Raw genomic sequence first — 22317 nt, 5'->3', positions numbered from 1 at the left:
ATCAGTCTTTCGAGAGTCTTAAGGAGAAAGGATGATAAACTGATGGGTCTGTAGTCCTTTGGTGCAGAGTGACTAGGTTTTCCCGTTTTGGGAATGTAAGTAACTTTTACCTCTTTCCAACCGCTCTAGCTGTACCACTTCCTTTATCACAATGAAAACATTAGACCCTGAATCTGGTCAACCCTGCTGTTCTCATTTCTTGTTTTTCGTTGCGATCTGTAGCCCATAGAACTGTCTGTCGTATCTGTTCAGCCATACATACGTCGTTGTAATTCTCTTCCCTGGTAGCGCTTAACGTTATGCCTTTCATCTACGTAGTTTTCAATGAACTTTTTAAGACGCTTTGCTTCCTTCTCATATTCCTCACATTTTCGTTTTTCTTTTTGCTCCTCTTTTTCGAGGGCTGAATTCACGAACTTCTCGTCGTGGGCCAGAAAATTCTCACCAGCAGACAGATTCTGGTTGTCGGACTCTTTACGTTTACCCCTACTTTTTCTACTCTTTTTTATATCACTAGCGTGATGTTCTCAAGATTTTCGCTAATTTTTCTAGAGTTCTCTTCTAACTCCTCCATCAGGTTTCCGGAATTTTCCTCAAACACTCTACAATCCTCTGCACAAAGTCAGTCTTCATTCCCATTGTTAGTCTTCTGGGATTTTCTTCGCTCTTTCTGGATAGTTCCTTTATCATAGCCATAAATTTTCTATAAGTTTCTTCTATTTCCCTAAATTTATCTTCCAACTTTTCAAAATATTCCATCATTACATTTGGATTGTCTGACGAAACGTCCACACTGTTGGACTCGCACCGATTCAATAATTCGAACTCATGCGTCTCTATGCCCATGCCCCGGCGTTCGAACTCTTCCAACAGGCGTTTTGTAGTTCAGCCTTGTTGACGGTAGAAGATAAATCCAACTTACTTAGCTCCGTCTTCAAGTGTTCCACTCGTAGCTTCTTAAACTTCATTGTAGGATTATTGTAATCTCACTTCCTGACACCAATTGTTACGGAATTAGATATAACTAATCTCCGTGTAGACATTGTCGTATTCCCGGTACGATTTGTAGCAAATAAAACAGGGTTCGTTTCAGATTACGTTTCTATAATGCTTTATTTACTTTATTACACTTATTCACAATCGACTTTAATTACTAAGCACACAGCTTAACTCTAGTAAGCACACAGCTTCTTCTTCAACCGACTGTTCAGTTTGACGTCTAAAACACAACTAACTCGCTGTTGCTGAATTCCCTTTGTATTTATCCCAATCGCACCTAGTCCTTCTGAGTGTATTACGCCTTTCCGAAGAAGCGAGAGCCAGTTACTTAACGATCACTACTGTGTTTCGTTTTCCAGATTGGTATAGTTTAGATGAAGTGGCATTGCCCAACTCCTCTTGACTGTCAGACTTTACAAGATGATGTACTTTCCTGATTTGCACTTTTGGATGATAATATTTCAATTTGTTTTTATGTTTGATCTAGCTTTCGACTTTGTTAAATGAATTGTATTAGATGGCTTTATTCCAAATTTGCAACTACTCAGTATTTGTAATAATACCTACTGAACTGCTTTCTAGAACTCGTAGTTCTCGCAGCTTCTGTGAACACAATTTTAAAGTCTGCCATATACCGTTGCCATAAGTCGTTGCCGATGCGTTCAATGCATGTCTTATTAACCACTGTACATGAAATCCAAGTATGGTGTTATGTACAACATCTATGGTTTTCATTAGTTTGTGGCTATTGTTTGCTGTTGTTGTAGTCGTTTTTCATTTCAATTTGTATTTATGACGATCCAATCCGATACGAATCATCATCATCCATTCCATTTGTCAATTGAGAGAGCAGGTCCGTTGCCTAGTAAACAACCAGTGTGGAGAGTTCAAGTGTAAAAAGCCAACAAATTGTATGCAACACTCATTGAAGTTAATTTTCGTTTGTGTTTGACGACTTGGCGTCTTTGTTGTTGTTGTTGTTGCTACTATTTTTCTTGTTTTTTTTGTTATTCTTTTTCAAATGTTTGTTCGCTCATGTCTTGATCAATTGAAAGTAAACTTAAAAGTTTGTCAGACAGACGACGTCTCGGTAGTTGTTGTCGTCAATCATATGCTCGATTGATATTTCTTCTCTTGTTGGCTCGTCATGTATAACATGTGAACATGTGACTACACAACAGACAGACAGATTGACTCACTGACTGACTCTTATTGAGTGGATGGTTGGTTGTAAGTACTACCGTTGTTGTCGTTGTTTGTTGTCTACTATCATCAATGTAATCATTTTTACACCCTGATAAATTTTGTAGTTATGTTCTCAAAAAGTTATAATTTGAGAGCATAAGAGGAATGATTTAATTTGGGATCCCAAAAAGAACAGTGGGGCAAGCACTACACATTGGTAGTTTTGGTAGTAAAGTTGCAATGAGAACAAAGGCCTTTTTTTATAAATCTGTCTAACAGAGATCGTAATATGAATTTTAATAGATTTTTAAATCAACCATGCACAGGCCTTTAATTTAAATTAAGTCTCACCATACACGAACATACATACATTAATAGGTACTCTCTCCGTGCTCATTTCTGTTTTAAATACAGGGATGAGAAATTCCTTTTTGGAAAGGAACCCTGTAGTAAATACCGACTTACTACTGACATTGTCAACTATTTTGTCACTTGTCTTTTATAAATTCTTTTGCTCATACTTGTTATTAAAATTATATATCTTATTTTATTTATTGATTTTTCACAAAAACACTTTTTTCACGAACCGCAAAAATTATATTACACCAAACAATTAAGAAAATTAAAAAAAAAATAAGAAGATGCTTCGTTGGGCTATCAGCTGACAATATAAACAATGCTTCTTCTTATTAAGGTAAATGTATCAATTGTAGAAAAATGTATCAATAGTAGATAAATTGTCGACACATGATACCATGCTTGCTACAGAGTAGGTATCATGAGCATTGTTCCTACTTATTTCAATGACATATCTAATCGAGACAGACTGCCCGAATAAAATCCATAAACTGTCCTACTCGTATATTAGAACATTATCATGTGGGCGGTTTTTTTTTAATTTTCGGGATTGTAAAGGAGACCGCAAAGACTACCTGCAATTAACTACACTTTTTTACGGGTGACGTACAAAAGAAGTAGCCGTAAATACTGCATTTCGTGGCCCATATCTGGAGAAGTAATGACTTTCTCTAGAAAACATTAAACTGGTGTAGTCACGATCATAAGCGCTACCAGCTATTAAAATTTAAACATAGCGCAAGAGATGGTCTTAAACGGGATATAAACTCAAGAGGTTTGAACTATTGTGGAGGAAGTACCTGAAGTAATGGGTCCTACATCTTCCACCTTGGAACTTGATCACAATTTGGGTCTCATTCAATCCGATAGAATATGTGAGAAAGTATGGATATGCTCACGAAAAAAAAGTAAATCGTATTAATTAGGGTCACAAGGACTAAATTGCTTACTGTAATGTGGGTTTCTTGTTGGCTCGGGTAAGTCCATTTGTGTCCAAGGTCTCCATAAGGACCCACTAAGCCTTACGAATGGAAAGACTAGTTTTTTTCACTTTCGTTGGATCAGATGCTTATTGATCTGAATGCTAGAATTTGCTATTTCATTGAAATTCGATTTTATCATTATGTTCCTCCTTGCTGGAGGTGTGGGATGCTTGAAGGTGCGCTTAAATCGCGTCGGCTAACCTATGTCGGCAATAGCGTGCTGGACGGCTATCGGTGTTGGGTTATAGATCGGCCACGACGATTTGGTGAAGTTCCGGAACTCTGCTGATTGTTCCTATACGGACGTAGAGACTAGTTTTAGAACCGAAATTAAATATGAATATAGGCAAATATTTACGTGTTGCTTTTGGGAACTTGGTGGTGTACGTTAAATTAAACCTACGTTAAACTTGTAGACGCAGGCTGTCTGAACTATTTATTATTGTCTTTTTAGGACGATGGTTTTAGATACAAGTCAGGTTTCACTGCCTTAGCTTCGTTAAGTATATTGATTACGTTCGTTTCTGCACCATTATTCGATGTTAGAGTGCTTCCTAGACAGCAGAAGCTATTGACATAGTAAACTGCTTTGTATCATGATGTTTTCTATACTGGTGCTCTTAATTCTCATGGTCTTAGTTTTTTGATGTTAATCTCAAGTCCAATATTGAGAACAAGTCTCTCCAGGTCTTTTAATTTTGACGACATTTTCGATATCTTGTGATAGAAACGAAGATATCATCCGCATAGTCCAAATCTTCGAGTTGTTGTGAGAGACTCCATGTTATTTCCCTTCTTTGAGAGCAGACTTCATTCATTACATCATCTAGTAAATTGTAAACAGTGGTTGGTAACAGAGGTCATCCTTGCTTCACTCCCGCGTTTGTGAAAAACGGTTGGCTTATGTCGGTGGTGCTCAAAATATCTTGTGCATTAGTATCTCTGAGCGGGTCTTTTCTTTATCAAACAACGACAGATGAGAATAAAGAGAACAAATGTTGTTGTTGTAGTCACGTTAACGTATATGAGCGATCTTGGCAGCCTTATGTTCTCGTTGTGAAGAACTGAGAGTTCTGCATTATCCTACATCGTTCTTATTACTCGGATTATTTTCTGGGACACTTCCTTTTTGCTCACTCCTTCCCATGTGACAGTTCGTCTGGTGGTGTCGAAGACTTTCCTAAAATCGATGAACAGTAGATGCAGGGCTTGTACATTTCTATAGATTTTCCATTATGACGCATAGGGTGTTGACCAGGTCAACACAGCTTATATTTGGTTTGAGGTTTTATCGCTCAGAATGCTTTCTACTTGCCACAGACCATAGATCTATAGCTATTTTAACTCGGAACAGTTGACATTCCTGCTTACACAGTGTTCCCATATAACGGTGCCTCCAGATTTTCGGTAGTTTGAAGGTTGTGGCAACAATAATACAACAATATGGCTGACATTTTTTATTTGGTCTTCAGTTGGGGTATTAAACGTCCATATGAAATTTGTCGGTATATAGCCCCATTATTAAACCGAAATGGCTGAAATTTAGTACTTAGTCTTCATTGGTGGTATAAAACTTTCCCCCACAGCAACCCACCGAAATAGCTGTCTTTGTTGGAGGTTAAAGCCTTTCTGACAGAAATTCGTCGGTATAGGTGCACGTTTCGATATAGCCGATTTTCGTAATTCTGAAGGTTGTTAGGTATATAACAAGTTCGACCTGACCGAACTTAGCGCCGTTCTTACTTGTTTGTACTTCAAAATAACTTGGCATCCCTGCTTCGGTTGCTAGTTATCAATACTGTTCTCTTGTGATATTGTTGTTGTTCAACTGCATCTTAAATTCGCCTCTTTGGGAAATTAGGTTCCAAGTCTGATGACCAATTTTTTCTCAGTTTTTGAACTGCGGCGCCCAATGTTTCTGGTAACATTTCATGTATTGCCGTGGCTAATGTGTTTCTGGATGTGTTGTTTTGGAGTTGTTATTGTGTTTCTCTTGGTTATTTCATTTTTTTCATTTCGCCTTAACGCCGTTCTTATTTGTTTGTACTTCAAAATCACCAAAAGTAGCGGGAAAACCACGAATTTGGCATCCCTGTTTCTTTTGCTAGTTTTCGATACTGGTCTCTTGTGATATTGTTGTTATTTATCTGCATCTTAAGTTCGCCTCTTTGGGAAATTAGGTTCCAAGTGTCGTCTGATGACCAATTTTTTCTTAATTTTTTGGACTGCGGCGCCCAATGTTTCTACCGCAACCTGGTGTTAGTTTATTGGTAACATTTGATGTATTGTTTTGGTTAAGGTGTTTCTGGTTGTGTTGTTTTGGAGTTGTTGTTGTGTTTCTTCTTGGTCATTTTAATTTTCTTGATTTCGTCCATGACGAGCTCGTGTTCAATGCCAGCGCTTTAATTGTTTCTGACGTCTGAAAGAGGACTTCTTCATCATTTACTCTCGCATATGTGATTTATCTGGATGCGAGCATTTCCGCTCAGTGATGTCTATATTTATGAATATCCTTGTGCGCGAGGATGGAGTCATCACCTAGAATATTTGACACCGTTCTATGAGTCACTCTCCCTTTTTGTTTTTAACTCCACATCCATGCTTTTCTATTGTTGAACGGACGGTGGTGTGGCCGATCCCTACTTTTGCATTGAGAATACAAAGAGTGACACATCTCAAAAAATCTAGTTGCGAGAAAAACGCGTCTTAAATTGGAGTTTGAAATTTAACTTCCCAACTTAAAACGTTTATTCCACAAAAAAAATTAAAAAGAAAAAAAAATACTTAGACCATATTTTTCAAACAGCTAGCCGGATATCAGTACTAAATTTCTGTGCAAGATCAAGCATGATTTGAAGTGTTTTAGTGCTCCATAAGGTCAAACAACTTTTTTGTGGAATTATGCCAATTCCATAGTAAACGAACTGTAATCGTTGAGTTTAAAAGATATGAGTATGAAAATTTAACACAAAATAAAGTAGAAGTCGTAGAAAGAATAGAAATTTCTAACTCAGAAAACTCATTTTTTTGAGTTATGCCGCTCTTTGAGTAAATGAGCGATATGTTCCGACTTCTCTCATATTAATGAGTACCCCGGGTGGCGACTTGTTTTAAGACACCTCTCGTAGAGAAATTTTAAATGAAAATGTGAAGTTGTCTGGGGCGAGAATCGAACAACCATTTAATGTGCAAGGCGCGATGCACAACAATAGGCCACGGTGACAATCCTAGAATAAAATCGTAAATTTCATAAGGAAGTATTTTGTGTCGCCAGAAGTAGTGACCTTTTGGCCGATATTGTGCGATATGTATTTACAAGATGACATATTTTAGCCATAAAATTCGTTTAGGGAAGCCACAACAGTGGTTTAGAATATCACATGATCGGCCCAGTCCCGTCTTAAACATTTACTTACTGTTTGTTTTTATACTTTCATACGGACAAAATGTGATCATTCGAAATAATGGTTTTAGACCCCAAGTATGTTTGGACGAATTCCGTTTCAGACGATTTGGAGTTGATTTAGCCATGTCCGTCCGTCTGTCTGGCTGGAGCGCACGATAACTCTCGAACGGTGCATCCGATTCGGTCCAAAATTTGGCTTTCGTAATATTTTGTCCAAACTTAGTTTAAGTTCGAAGATGGGTTATATCGGTCTACTCCTTCCGGTACCTCCCCTACAAAAGTTCGGAAAATTTTTGCGCACGATAACTCTTGAGTAACCGAATTAGTTAATACTTTGCATATCGTGAAATTTCTATTACACTTAGATGGCGTTCCAATTTGGATACAATCGGTCCACTCCTTCGGGTACCTCCCACACAAAATTTTGGAAAAGTATAGTTTAGGGCCAGCTCTCGAATTGCTTTGTTTTTGTTGTAACATCTTGTATTCTCTGTCCACTATACGACGGCACAAGTTTCATCAGGGGCAAGTCCATATTTCCTGAGAAAATAGCCTGAAAGGTGCAAAAAGCCCCTATGACACCGTGTGTAGTGGTTGGTGCGCACGATAACATTCGAATGGATCTGCCGATTCGCCGCAAAATTTGGCCTAAGTAATATATTTTCCAAACTTAGTTTAAGTTCCAGGATTAGTTATACCGGTCCACTCCTACAGGTACCTCCCCCACAACATTTTAAAAGCTTTCGGAAAAATTGTGCGCAATATAACTCTTGAAGGGAATGACCGGTTTGGTCCATACTTTACACATCCTAATATATATACCAGATATAGATCAGGTTCGAATATGAATTATATTTGTCCTCTCCTTTTGGTGCCTCCCACACAAAATTTCGGATAAGTTCACTTTAAGACCTGCTCTCGTATCACTTTGATTTGAAGCAACTTGTATTCGCTGCCTCAATTACGATGGTAAAAGTTTTTCCAGGGGCAAGTGCATACTTCTTGAGAAAATAGCCCGAAAGGTGTAAAAAAACCCTATGGCACCATATGATGGAGCTGGAGAGTACGATAACTCTCGAACTGATCAACCGATTTGGTCCAAAATTTGGCATTCGTCCTATTTTGTCCAAACTTAGTTTCATTTCGAACATGTGCAATACCGGTCCACAACTTTCGGTACTTTCACCCCATATTTAAAAATGTCACTAAAATGGATGAACGATATCTCTTGAACGGGGCAACCAATTTGGTCCAGACTTTGGATCTCTTGATATCTTGTCCAAATTTAGTTTAAATTTTAAAATGGCCCCTATAGGACCTCTCCTTAGGGTACCTCCCCCACAAAAGTTAAACATTTGTGTCGAAGTGCAATTTAGGGTCTGATCGAAGATCCTGTTCGTTGGGGTCCTGTTTACAGCGATATTATGTTTTCCGTGGACATGTCCATGCGTCTTGGCATACTGGTTCATAAGTTATAGGATGACCCACTAAAATGACTAGAGGGCGCGATATCTATAGAAAAGATATGTCTTCCAAAATTAGATTCACTTCCATAATGGACTATGTCGGACCATTCCTTCAAGTACCTCCTCTGCAACACTTTTGAATATTTTTATCGACAAGTTCAATTGTCCAAGAAGGGCCACAAAATTCTGAAAATACTCTACATACCTACATTCGATCTGTCCGTAGAGGAAAGTTTCACTTCACATTGGCTGAGGGTATATCTCTGTCGCAAAGCTGACTGACACTTTTTACTTTTTTTTTTTGCCCCTCATTTAACAACTAAATATCTTATCACTCTGGCCTACACTTTTCCAATATTTTTTTTCATTTGTTAGTTCTGTCCCACTGTACACGCTACAAATATTTACGCTCTTCTCACTCAGAGAGCTTTTTTATTATTGCTCACATTGTTGTTGTGTTGTTATTTTCTTACTTAAGTTTCTTTGGTCGTTACTTAAGATTCTTAGTTACGGTTTGACGCTTTACGGATCACAACATTCGGAACGAAGCGTGAGTACGCGGGAGCACTTGTTCTTGTTCGAATACATAAATGAAATGAACACGACGATCGCGTAAAGTAAAATAAATAATAACAATAATCTGAAAACTGAACGTTGCGTATCAGCAGCGTGTGCCATTCTTGTGTTCAACTAAGAAAAAAAATAAGAAAAATACGAAAAAAAAAAATAAAAACATAAAAAGCCTACAAGTTAATGAAGCGCTAGAATTACGTATTTGCATGCCAAACAAAACAACAAAAACAACAAGCGGCAATAGCCTAGCCAGGCAACACAATCAAGTGAGTGAGTGCAGTGAATACAACAAGTGCCGAACGAAGAACGTGAAAAAAACGAAATAAGAGCCACCGAAAGCTTTTTTTTTGCTTAATTCTTTAGCAAATTATTAATGAGAAAAGTAAATATCGCAAGAAGAAGATACAACAATGAAAAAATAACAACACTTGTTTATGCCCATAAATATTGAAAATAATTAATATTTTTCCATCCATAAGAATTTCCGTTTAAACTCATGAAACCGTTATGTGTACCTATGGTAAATGCAAAAAAATAAACCTTGGCAAGAATGAATAAGGGTGTGTTTGGAAAAGAGTGATTAGTATTGAATATTCAACATTTGTACAAAGTTTATTATTTGCTGTTAACATTATTTGAAATAATAAAATTGTTGTTGTAGTTATCAGAAACGTGCAAAGTGAAGGAAACCAAGTTGTTGAGGTTAATGAAAATGAAACTTTGTGTTTATATTACTAAATATTGAGAATAAAATTAATTATGAATACAAATTATTTTATCGTCAATGCAAAATATTGAAATAATTGTATTAAAATTGAATGCAATTGCATTAATACCGAATTGGCATTGAATTGGTATATGTAATTAAAGCAAATCTGATTCAATAAATACCTGCATACATATATATGTATGTATATATAATAGTCATGAATCAATAACTAAAATATAAAATAAATAATCTTTGTAGGTATAATAATAAAAGTATTGGGTGATTCGCGACTCACTGAATGAATCATTAACGTCCAGACCAAATACTTGAAGCTAGAATCTTCAAATTTTTCACTAGTGTCACTCTTGGCGCGGAGAGCTGGGATAAGGCTGGGTTATTGGAAATTCGTAGTTAAATGGTGGTTACATTTCAAGGGACGATGTTGATTTTAAATAAAACAAATTACACTGTGAACTGAAAATTTGGGGGGTGGAAAATTACCCAAAGGGAATTGGGAATGAAAGCCCTTGATGAGTATATGCAGAACCCCAAAGGGCAGATCCGCCGCGAGTCGAACTTTTGAGTTGTGGCGTGATGAATTTTTCACTGAAGACCCTATAAGCTATCAGAAATTAGCGTTCTTTGTTTTTGATATGACATGTCTTCAGTCAAATCTAATAAGGATCTTTCGACCTTCTAAATCTCTCCATTCCATGTCCGTTTCGTCCTTTATTTCAAGAACCGCAATAAAAGTACAACAAGATGAAATTTTTCAGCTTCGATATGTTCTGCAAAAATGTTCCTCAGAAAATTTTAGGTACGGCTCTCATCGACAACTAATCATATTATCGCGTTTTCATGGCCCTTTTTGCATTTACCCAGTTTTTGTTCAGAAAAAAACTAGACCTCGAGCTCCATGTTGTTGCACAGTGTTATTTAGGGGCATAACATTTTTATTAATTTTCTCGTTGGAGTTGAGATTAATGACGACCGAAGATTTTTTGCAAGTGAAAAAAGAAATCCGACGATTCGAACCAATTTATGTGATTAGTTTCGTTGTTAGTTTTCAGCTCATCGGAAATCGCCTGTGTGGAGTGGCTCCTCTGTCATCGAACTTTTTTTTTTCAAATGTAACGTGTTTTTACAGCGGTGAATATTTTTCCGTTCCGGTAGTTAGTCTGTAAGAAATATGTCGCTCATATACTCAAAGAGTGACATAATTCAAAAAATTCGTTTTCTGAATTAGCAATTTCTATTTATTCTACGACTTCTACTTGATCTTGTGTCAAATTTTCATGCAAATATCTCTAAAACTCATCGAGTTACAGCTCATTTACTACGAGTATGGCATAATTCTACAAAAAAGTTTGTTGTGTTTATGAAGCACTAAAACACTTCAAATCATGCTTGATTTTGCACTGAAATTTAGCTCCGATATCTGTCTAGCTGTTGGTAAAATATTTTTAAGTTTGGAAGTCACATATCAATCGTCAAGTTAAAACGCGTTTTTCTCGAAACTTGATTTTTTTTGATGTGTCACTCTTTGACTATATGAGCGATATGTTCTAAAGACTCAAATAAATAAATAAAATCTGTATTGCTTCCATGACAAGTGCTTTTTAGCGCAGCCTTTGAAAGCAATTAGTTTGGCATTGAACCTTTTAATTATTACCTCACGATCGACCGGTCTAAATTTGGAAAAATGTTGTCCAATGATGTCGCCCATCCATAAACCACACCAAACAGTCATTCTTTGTGTGTGTATTGGTTTTTACACAGTCCGGGTTATCATTTTAAATTTGTTCTTCAGATTCAGATATGGCTGTAGTTTTGGAAATTCATACCATTATTCTGAGTAGCCTGCAAAGCTATCCCCTTTTTCATGGCGACGTAAGATGACGTGAATATTCTTAATTAAAATAAAATATTCTTAATTAAAATGGAATAATTAGTTTCCTTTGAAATCTAATCTAAAACAAGTAAGAACGGCTTTTTATACCCTGCACCACGAGTGATATTTAAGTAAAATGGAACAATTAGTTAAAGAAGACTATATACCAAATTTCAGCAATTTCGGTAAAACAATGTTAACCAACGTTAACCTTCAAAATACCGAAATTCGGGAGGTACCGTTTTATGGGGGACTATATCAAAACGTCGATCTATACCGACAAGTTTCTGGCGTAAATTTTTTAGACTCAAAGAACACTAAATACCAAATTTACGATATTTCAGTAAGATAGTGTAGTTAAAACCTAAAAAATACCGTAAATCAAGAGGTACGTTTCTATGGGAGATATAGGAAGACGTGGACCTATACTGATAATTCTTTTCTGGAAAATTTTATAACCTCATGAAAGACTAAATTAAAAATTTCAGTCATTTCGGTGGGATATTGACGTCACAGCTTTCAGAATTGCGAAAATCGGGAGTTACCGTTCTTTATGGGTCTATATCGAAACGTGGACCTATACCGACGAAATTTAGTCGGAAAGGGTTTTACTAACAATACACTTTCATACGGGCAAAATGTTCCTCATCGAAATAATGGTTTTAGACCCCAAGTATGTTTAGACGAAATGTGTTTCAGACAATTTGGAGTTGATTTAGCCATGTCCGTCCATCTGTCTGGCTGGAGCGCACGATAACTCCCTAACGGATTAACCGATTCGGTCCAAAATTTGGCTTTCGTAATATTTTGTCCAATCTTAGTTTAAGTTCGAAGATGGGTTACATCGGTCCACTCCTTCCGGCACCTCCGAAAATGTTCGGAAAATTTGTACGCACGTTAACTCTTGAAGGGAATAACCGATTTGGTCCATACTTTGTACATCGTGAAATTTATACCACACTTAGAAGCGCTTCCAATATGGACTCAATCGGTCCAATCTTTCGTTCAGTTTAGGACCTGTTCTCGAATCGCTTTGATTTTTGTTGTAACAACTTGTATTCACTGCCCCCCATACGACGGTACAAGTTTCATCAGGGGCAAGTCCATACTTCCTGAGCAAATAGCCTGAAAGGTGCAAAAAAAAAACTATGACACCGTATGTAGTGGTTGGAGCGCAAGATAACTCTCCAACGGATCTGATGATTCGATCCAAAATATGGCCTTTGCAATATTTTGTGCAAACTTAGTTTAAGTTCGAAGATAAGCCATATCGGTCCACTCCTTCAGGTACCTCCCCCACACAAGTTAAAAAATGTTCCAAAAAATTGTGCGGATGATAACTGTTGAATGGAGTGACCGAATTGGTCCATATTTTACACATCCTAATATGTCTACCAGATATAAATCAGGTTCGAATAAGGACGATATTTGTCTATTTGGGTACCTCCCACATTACGGATAAATTCACTTTAAGACCTGCTCTCGAATCACTTTGATTTTTGTTGGAGCAACTTGCATTCGCTGCCTCTATTACGACAGTAAAAGTTTTTTCAGGGGCAAGTCCATACTTCTTTAGCAAACAGCATGAATGGTGTAAAATGGCACCATGTGTGGTGGCTGTAGAGCTCGAACCGAATACTGCGTTCGTCCACATTTGGATATCGTAATATTTCCGGTACCTCCCACACAAAGTTCCAAAATATTCGCTAAATGGTACGCGCGATATCTCATAAACGTAGCAACCGGCCCAAAATGTGGGCCCTATCGTTCCAATCCTTGGGGTACCAATGTTCAACATTTTAATGTGGTTAAGGGTCTGTTCGAGGATCCTTTGTAAATTTATACCAAAGTTTTAACTAGTGGCCCTGTTTACAGCAATATTACGTTTTTCTTAGGCAAGTATGGTACAAACGCCATATCTGTAGATACCCCCGCAAATTTTTGAGCTTTAATCCAATCCATATTTTTGTCGGTTCATACGCCAACAATTTTGAAAACCCCCTAAATACATAAGTTTTTTGGGAAAAAAGTGTATCAATCCACAAAGGCTAAGGGTATATCTCTTTCGGCAAAGCCGACGATACTTTTTTACTTGTTCTTTTGAACTTTTGTTTTATGGCGGCTGCAAGTGAGGAGGTTTTCGAAAATGATTCCAAGGATTCTTGGATTCTGTACAGTTGGAATCTCCAGATCTCCGACTTTGATGTTCAGGAGGTGACGAGGACCTACCTCCTGGTTCTAAACTGCACTTAAACAAAAATGTTGAACTTTTTGCGGAAGGTAGTCTAGGGAGCGAACCGATACAATCCATACTTGAATTTTGATTCGCAGAAATATTACGATGTGCAAAGTTACTGCCTTCGAGAATTATCGTGCGCACCAGTTTAGCGAAAATTTTCGAACTTTTTTGGGGGAGATACCTGTAGGAGTTGACCGATATGGCTCATCTTAGAATTTAAACTAAGTTTGGACAAAATTTTACGAAAACCGGTATATTTGTTCGAGAGTTATCGTGCGCTCCAGCCACTACATATGGTTTTTACAGCTTCCGTGCAATTTCCTCAGGATGTATAGACTTGTCCCTAAGAAAATTGTGTAATTGACTGAAAAAAGAACCAAAGCGATTCGAGATCAGCTGTTAAACTTTAGTTTTTTCCGAAATTTTGTGCGGGATATACTGGAAGGAGTGGTCCTATTCAGTCCCTATTCGAACCTGATCTATTCGTCGCACAAGTATTACGATGTACAAAGTATGGACCAAATCGGTTACTGCCTTCGAGAGTTATCGTGCACACCATTTTAGCAAAGAAGTGGACCGATATGACCCATATTTGAACTTAAAGTAAGTTTGAACAAAATATTACGAAGACCGAATCGCCTGACCCTTCCGAGAGATTTCGTGCTCACCTGCCAGACAGACGGACGGACATTGCTCAATCGACTCCAAATTGTCTGAAAAGGAATCTAAAACCAATTAGTCTAAAGACTGAGGTGTAAAAAGTAAAGGGGAGGTAACTCCTCACTGCTTTCCGATTTTTGTCTCTCTACTTCACAAGTGCTACCTGCCGTTTATAAAAATACACAACCAGCGATTGGTTGTGTGAGGCAATGTGGAATTGAAAATTTCATCTACCAGAATGCCTTCGACAATTCTAATGTTACGACAATTTACCTTTCGGCAGGTATACTTTGGTTTAAGAAATTCGCGATGAGAAACATATGCTGGTGCTGTGACATTGAAAGGTTTTTCTCTGTACTGATTTCTTTCGAAATAAAAATGATGGGAAGCTCTATGATGGTTTTCTTAGCAATTCTCCCAAGGGCAGATCTGTTTGCTTTATTCGAAATAGTTGGCAGAACTTCAGTACATTTTCTTACCCAGCAAAAAATGGTATCCAAATGGGTCGAATAACCCATTACTAGTTACTACTTTCTTCATTATCAGTAAGATGGAAAATAATGGGTTATTTAAAAAATAAAAGAAAAAGCTACTTACTTCGCTCATTATTTAGTAATAAGTACGGTGGTACAGAGAGTTGTTTAAAGCTCACCGTCGACTCGTGACTTTTTGTTAGCAAAATTACGGAGAGTTGGTGGTGCCCATTTACGCGTTTGAACAACCCTTAATGTTCGTAAACGTGGCACAGTGCGTATTGTGTTTGGCTACAAATCAAAAGAGCAAAGAGCAAAAGAAAAATGTGGAGTGTATTGAACATAAATTCCCCTCAATAATGGATTAATAATGGTTGATTTCAAATATAATCGGATGCCATAGTGATTCGACTTTCCCAAGTTTTTTAGTGGCAGGAGAGAAACCCGGATAATAGTCACGCCCAGTGAGCCGTGATTCTGGTAGAGAAGTCGTCATTTATGGGCGTGAAATACGAGGAGTCTATTTGGTCCGCAATTAAGATGGCGACAATTGGGAAAACCTTAGCTTACTGTTAGGTTTTAAAGTGGCAAATGGTCATCATTCTGTTATCACACTCAAGAAGATGGGAGATGGAGTATTGATAAACTGCAACAAGGCGGTTCACGGTAAAAACTGTAACTCAAAATCGGTAAAATTAAAATGCTTATAACTTCGGTAGTTAACCAAAATTTTGGGTAAGTTAACAACCAAAATGAAGTTGTCGCTATGTCCTACCGATATCAAAAGTGTTGTTAACTTTTATTGATACATTTCATACATAATTTTGCGTTTTAATTTTAACGATTTTTGTCGGTAACTCGGAAAAAGAGTTACAGAATTCCACTACTGATCTTTGTCTCGAAGAAATATTGCAACGTGCCACGCTTGGACCTTTTGAGAGTTAACGTGAGCGTCATTTTAGCGAAAAATATTGAACTTTTGGGGGAGAGGTAACCGAAGGTGTGGTCCAAGTTTGGATGGAATATTATGAGAGGCAAAGTTTCGACTATATCGATATATAGGTTTAAGAGTTATGGTTATCGGCCAACCAGACGGACAGACAGAGTTTAATGGACTTGAATTTAGAGCTGGCAAACTATCGATATTCCTAACATTAGATATTTTCGATATTTAATTTAAAAAAAAAAACAAGTGAGCAAAGGCTATAGTCGGGATGGGGCCGACCATGTGATACCCTACACCACTACCCCTGTGCATAAGCTTTTCAATGGTAAACATTTCTGTTAGGGAATATAATCCGACTACCACCAAAAATAATATGCCTCTTTCTCTCTGGGACCCCCATAAGCAACCAAAATTTCGTGACCATCCGATCAAAATTACGACCTGTAGCTTGATTGCAAAAATTGAAGGATTGGATGCATTACCGACTATTGTGGCATCTCCCTTGTTTGACCACCTTCGCCAACCTGCTTTACACCAATGTAAATATAATATTTTCTTCTTCCATTGACAGGTTTTGCCGTTGGAATATCACTACTAGAAGCCGATATATTCACAAAGAATTAAACTTTGAATTTGTCTCCAAATGAGTTTTTCCCAATTCCGACCCCTAAATATTATCCGACTATCGCCAAAATCAATAGGCTTCTTCCACGGTGGGGCCCCCATCTACCCCCAAAATTTCGTCACTATCCGATCGAAATTCCAACACTTAGCGTGATTACAAAAAATGGAAAAATTGGGTTTATTACTGAATTTTGCATTATCTCGGTTTGGTCACTTACGCCAACATACTTTGCATCAATATAAACGAGATCTTTTCTCCTTCCATTGACGGGTATTCCTTTTGGAATATTCCAACCAGAAGCGGAGATATTCGCATTAGAAAAAAACGTTGACTTTCCTCCACATAAGCTTTTCGCTTATTCCGACTCCTGAATATTATCCGACCATCACCAAACTAAATAGGCTTCTTCCTCTGTGGGACCCGCATCCACTCCCAAAAAATTCGTGACGATCCGATCAAAATTACGACCTGTAGCGTGATTACAAACAAATCAGAAAATGGAATGCAATACCGACTATTGCGATATCTCTGTTGTTTGAGCAGCTACGACAACCTACTTTACATCGTTGGAAAGGTGATATTTTCTACTTTCCTTGCCTGGTTTTGCTTTTGATATACCTCTTAAAGAAACAGAGATATTGGCTTTGAAATAAAACGTAGACCTTTTCTCCAAATAAGTTTTTGCCCATTCCGACCCCTGAATATTATCCGACCATCATTAAAATCAGTAGGCTTCTTCCTTTGTGGGACTCCCCATTAACCCCCACAATTTGGTGACGATCCGATCAAAATTACGACCTGTAGCGTGATTACATAAATAAATCGGAAAATGGGATGCATTATCGACTATTGCCATATCTCTGCTATTTGACCACCTACGACAACCTACTTTACATCGTTGTGAAGGTGATATTTTCTACTTTCCTTGCCCAGTTTTGCTTTTGATATACCTCTTGAAGAAACAGAGATATTGGCTTTGAAATAAAATTTTGACTTTGCTCCAAATAAGTGTTTGCCCATTCCGACCCCTAAATATTATCGGACCATCACCAAAATCAATAGGCTTCTTCATCTGTGAGACCCTCATTAACCCTCAAATTTTCGTGACGATCCGATCAAAATTGCGACCTGTAGCGTGATTTCCAAAAAAATAGAAAAATGGGATGTATTACCGACTATTGCGATATCTTCGTCATTTGGTTACCTACGCCGATCTAGTTTGCATCATTGTAAAGATGGGATCTTCTACTTTCATAGTCAGGCTTTGCTTTTGGAAAGTTTACAACTAAAGCTGTGATATTCGTCAATATAATTAAAATCGCAAAAATTAAAATTGGGGTTTTATTTGATACTATTGTGATATCTTCGTTGTTTGATCACCTACGAACACCTACTTTACATCATTAGAAATGTGATATTTTCTACTTTAATTGTCAGGTTTTGCTTTTGGTATACCCCATCTAGAAGCTGAGATATTCGCTTTGGAAAAAAGTTGTCTTTTTATCCACCTAAGTTGTTTACCCTTTCCGACCCCTAAATATTATCCGACCATCACCAAAATCAATAGGCTTCTTCCCCTCCGGGACCCCCATCAACATGCAAAATTTCGTGACGATCCGATCAAAATTGCGACCTGTAGCGTGATTACAAGGTTTAGATGGACAGACGGACAGACGGATGGACGGACGGACACACACAGCCAGATCGACTCAGCTCGTTGAGACATTCATTTTGGTATATACAGTCAACCAAAAAAGTCTACATACACCCTATAAATCTCGGGTTTTATGGGTAAGGGATCATTTTTATGAAAATCCAAGTACATAGTTTTATCTCATATCCCTAATAAACAATATTACATACAACAAAAATATATTCCATAATACGAATAACGGTAAATTCTATAAAAACAAAAAAATTAATAGGGAAAAAGTGTACATACACCCAATGAAATATTAAGATTACCGTAAAATTTATGGAATAAGCAATACAAATTTTACATTTTATTGTTTTATCGAATGTTTCGGGTTGTCTATGATATATTTTAGACAAAATAGGAACATATTTGTGGATTAATTGCCGTTATTTAATGCCAGACTTCGCGTATAGCTCGTTAAGGCGGACCCTTGCAGATTTCTTTGAGTTTTTTCAGACTGGTAGTTTATGAAACCCTAGGAAATACAGTGGGACTAATTATTTTGAGACCCTAAAGCGCTTTGAAGTTGTTCTTATGGATAATATATGCTCCTGAGCTTCAATAAATATGTGAATTCCTGAGTTTTTTATAAATTTTAAAGATTTCACAACATTCCAAGGAGCAAATTACATGCAGAAGCCTTCGAATTACCTTGTAATAAGGTCTGGTACAACCCTCGAGCATGCCTTGAATCAGCAATGTAAAAGTATCCGACATTTGTTGCGCTTCAAGTGACCCTAACGGTCATAATATGAGGACATACTAGTTAACAGTGTAAATTTCATACAAATTGCATGCATTCTTTGGTGTTGCTTTTATTTTGATGCTTTGGAAACTTTAGGAGCGGGTTTGGAGAATAATGTTGTATATTTCTGATTGAGTTAAGGTCCAAAAATGTATTACAAAGTAATTCCAAGGTTCTTGCTTGTAATTTGACCCTTGGAATGGTGTTAAAACTATAAAATTTATAAAAAAAACTCAGGGATTCGCATATTTAGCGAAGCTCAGGAGCATAAATTATCCAAAAGAACAACTTCAAAGTGCTCTAGGATTTCAAAATAATTAGTCCCACTGTATTTCCTGGGGTTTCATAAACTATCAGACTGAAAAACTCAAAGAAATCTGCAAGGGTCCGCCTTAACGTGCTATACGCGAAGTCTGGCATTAAATAACGGCAATTAATCCACAAATATGTTCCTATTTTGTCTAAAATATATCATAGACAACCAGAGACATTCGATAAAGCAATAAAATGTAAAATTTGTATTGCTTATTCCAAAAATTTTACGGTAATCTTAATATTTCATTGGGTGTATGTACACTTTTTCTCTATTAATTTTTTAATATTTATAGAATTTACCGTTATTTGTATTATGGAATATATTTTTGTTGTATGTAATATTGTTCATTAGGGATATGAAATAGATCTATGTACTTGGATTTTCATGAAAATGTTTCCTTACCCTTAAAACTCGAGATTTATAGGGTGTATGTAGACTTTTTTGGTTGACTGTATAAGTTTGGTATGGGTCTACGACCATTATTTCGATGCGTTACAAACTTTTTGGCCAAAACCAACTTATAATACTGTTAGTTTCGTTTGCGCTAGTTTGCCTTTCCTTAAATTCTTCAACCCGATATTCCACTTTGTACATTTTACATGTTTTCAATCGAGTGGGCTGTTAGGAAATAAACAAATTGAAAATAGACTTTTTCAAAAGAAAAAATATTGTCGAACATTCGATTTTTGGCTTTTGCCCTGACAAGAACACATAAAATAAATATTAAAGAAAAAAAATATATATTATATTCCTCTAAAGGAAATTGTGAAAATCCCTCGAGAAGGATTCCTTATATTCAAATTGTGTTCTAAGGATTAATAATTTTAATATCCGTTGAATGGGACCCCTGCTTAATAGTTTGTGAATGAGGATTGGTACAAAGAATCTAGAACGTACATAGAACGAATCCTTTATATATTCAAAATTTGGAGAAGATTTTCCAAGGAATTTTTATACGAATTTTGCAACTATTAGTCCTGACAGGACGAATCCTTGAATTTAAGATAAAGATTTGGAATTTTATTTGAATTTGCAATTTTTTTTGTCAATCTGGGCTTGCTGGCTTCTTAATATCCTGAGACGATAACAATTCAAGAAAATCCTGATACAGGACAATCAACCAAACTAAAAGCTATTTAGCAAGAGTAATTTGTTTAAATATCATCCTAACATTGGCCGTATCATCCCCTGTCTTTCGAGGCATAATTTTGGAACCCGTGAATTAAATCTTCGTATGGAGAACGCAGTTTTTATTATACGATAAGAATCAACACACAGTTTTACATTTGTATTATCCCAAATACTTGAATTTCATCTAAACGGGCTATGCAATTTGAATATTAATTAACTTTTCCATCCAGCAATTTCGACCAAAGAACCATTATCCTCAGGCCTGATGACAACGGTGATCTTTATTGGTAAGTCGACGTTATAAATCTTTATATATATATATTCTCATTGTATTTGCCCGTTCACCCTGCAAGACAATTTATTACATACATTATTTTATGGCCACCGGTCAGAATAATCACTAATACCCATAATCAAAAACTTTTTGTCACTCAATTAAGATTTACACTTAATATTGACTGTACAAACAATTTAGTTTTCTTTTAACTCTATATATATTAACTACATATTAAATCTATACCATAGCACGAATGGTTTTCATTTTGTTTTCAATCAACATTGCATTTGCTAATTATATTATTTTCGCGATCAAAAATACTTGTTAACACCATTGCAACTTACTTTTTGTTATTTTATTGTGAAAAATATAATTGATTATGAATTTTAACTAAACTAATTCGCTTTTTCGCACGAAAGATGAAAGGGAATTCATAAGGGAATTTCTATAACTGGGTCTAAAGGGTTATGAACTTCTGTGGGCGGTGGAACCGCTAGTGGCTGACTGATACCTTAGGCCACGTCTTTTCTTACGTCACTCCTCTTACTCCTTTTCTTACTCTTCCCCAACTTCATTTATTTCTGGGGATATACTCCCCTAATAAGAGCTACCTTATTTAAATTTTACTTTATGTAAGCGGACCCGAATGCTATTATCCGAGGAAAACAACCCCCCCATGACTGAGCACGGCTGGGGCGAGAAGGTAGCCACTTCCTCCGGAAATAGAACCAGGTAGGGTGGGTCGTTACATAATTAAATGGCGCCCAACGTGGGGCCTCAGCAGAAATACGTTACCACTGAACATCTTATAAATTGCTGAGGTGCCACAAACATTTTCTTTCCATTTTTCTTGACTGCATTTTTTCTTTACTACTTTCCTGTCCTTCCTTTTTCTTTCTTTACTAGTGATCCTAACTTCTTTCCCTTACTATCCTTTGAAAGCTTTGTGGAGTTATACAATCATTCGAAATCGAGTAGGTAGCCCAAGGTATTCAAAGGATCCTCCAATCCCATTCTAGAAAGAATCTGAATCGGATTTCTATTGATTTGGAACTTTTCGGATCTATACCATTCATGATTGTTTCTAGATGTCTTCCCTCTATCACTATGTTGCCAATCATCAAGTACGCGTAAGGATTTAGATTTTGATTATATGTCGATTTCATACCTTAGTTTCTGATATTGGTGTTTCTTTCTTGAATGCAGAGTTATTAGTCTAGGAAGAGTTTGGATATTGAATCGAATTTCGGTATTCTACTTCAGAGACACGATTTCTCTGCAAATTTCCTCTGGGTGACGTTAAGAAAATGATTATATAGATTGCTTTATCGATTAACCTTTCATTGAGTAGAGCGAGTTTTAATATTGAGTATTTTTATAGATTTATAGATAATTTTTACATATTTATTAAAATTTTTTTGCATACTAGGGATTTATTATATTATTGTATTATGCCAGTAAGTCACAGTAGAGACAATTTGTCGAACATCGACACCGAGTCAAATGCTCCGCAAGGCGCAGAAAATTCTCGGAATAGTGGTAGAATAAGGACAAGATCGGAATCCAGAAGGATTCGGGATGACAGGGAAGCAGGTAACACACAATTCGATGATGAACGTATTCGTCGAATTGTATCATCG

At 36.8% G+C, this 22317-nt stretch overlaps 1 protein-coding gene across 6 annotated transcripts in view; it reads left to right on the top strand.

The window, feature by feature from the left end:
• Positions 1-8871: 8871 nt before the first annotated feature.
• LOC141404359 (uncharacterized) overlaps positions 8872-22317 on the top strand; it is a 68374-nt gene continuing 54928 nt past the window's right edge. The window contains exon 1 of one of the 6 annotated variants that reach the window (XM_073987893.1): positions 8872-9351. The gene's annotated coding sequence lies outside the window, so the exon portion shown is untranslated. Of the gene's footprint in view, positions 9530-20521; positions 20688-22317 lie in introns of those variants that run through there. The other 5 variants (XM_073987894.1, XM_073987900.1, XM_073987895.1 and 2 more) reach the window with 5 other exon arrangements.

Source organism: Musca autumnalis, unplaced genomic scaffold (assembly GCF_047663935.1).
Source record: "Musca autumnalis isolate F117 unplaced genomic scaffold, ASM4766393v1 scaffold_4, whole genome shotgun sequence".
Taxonomy (NCBI): domain Eukaryota; kingdom Metazoa; phylum Arthropoda; class Insecta; order Diptera; family Muscidae; genus Musca; species Musca autumnalis.
Note: the sequence above shows the minus strand (reverse complement) of the source record. Positions and strands in the feature narration are given on the sequence as shown.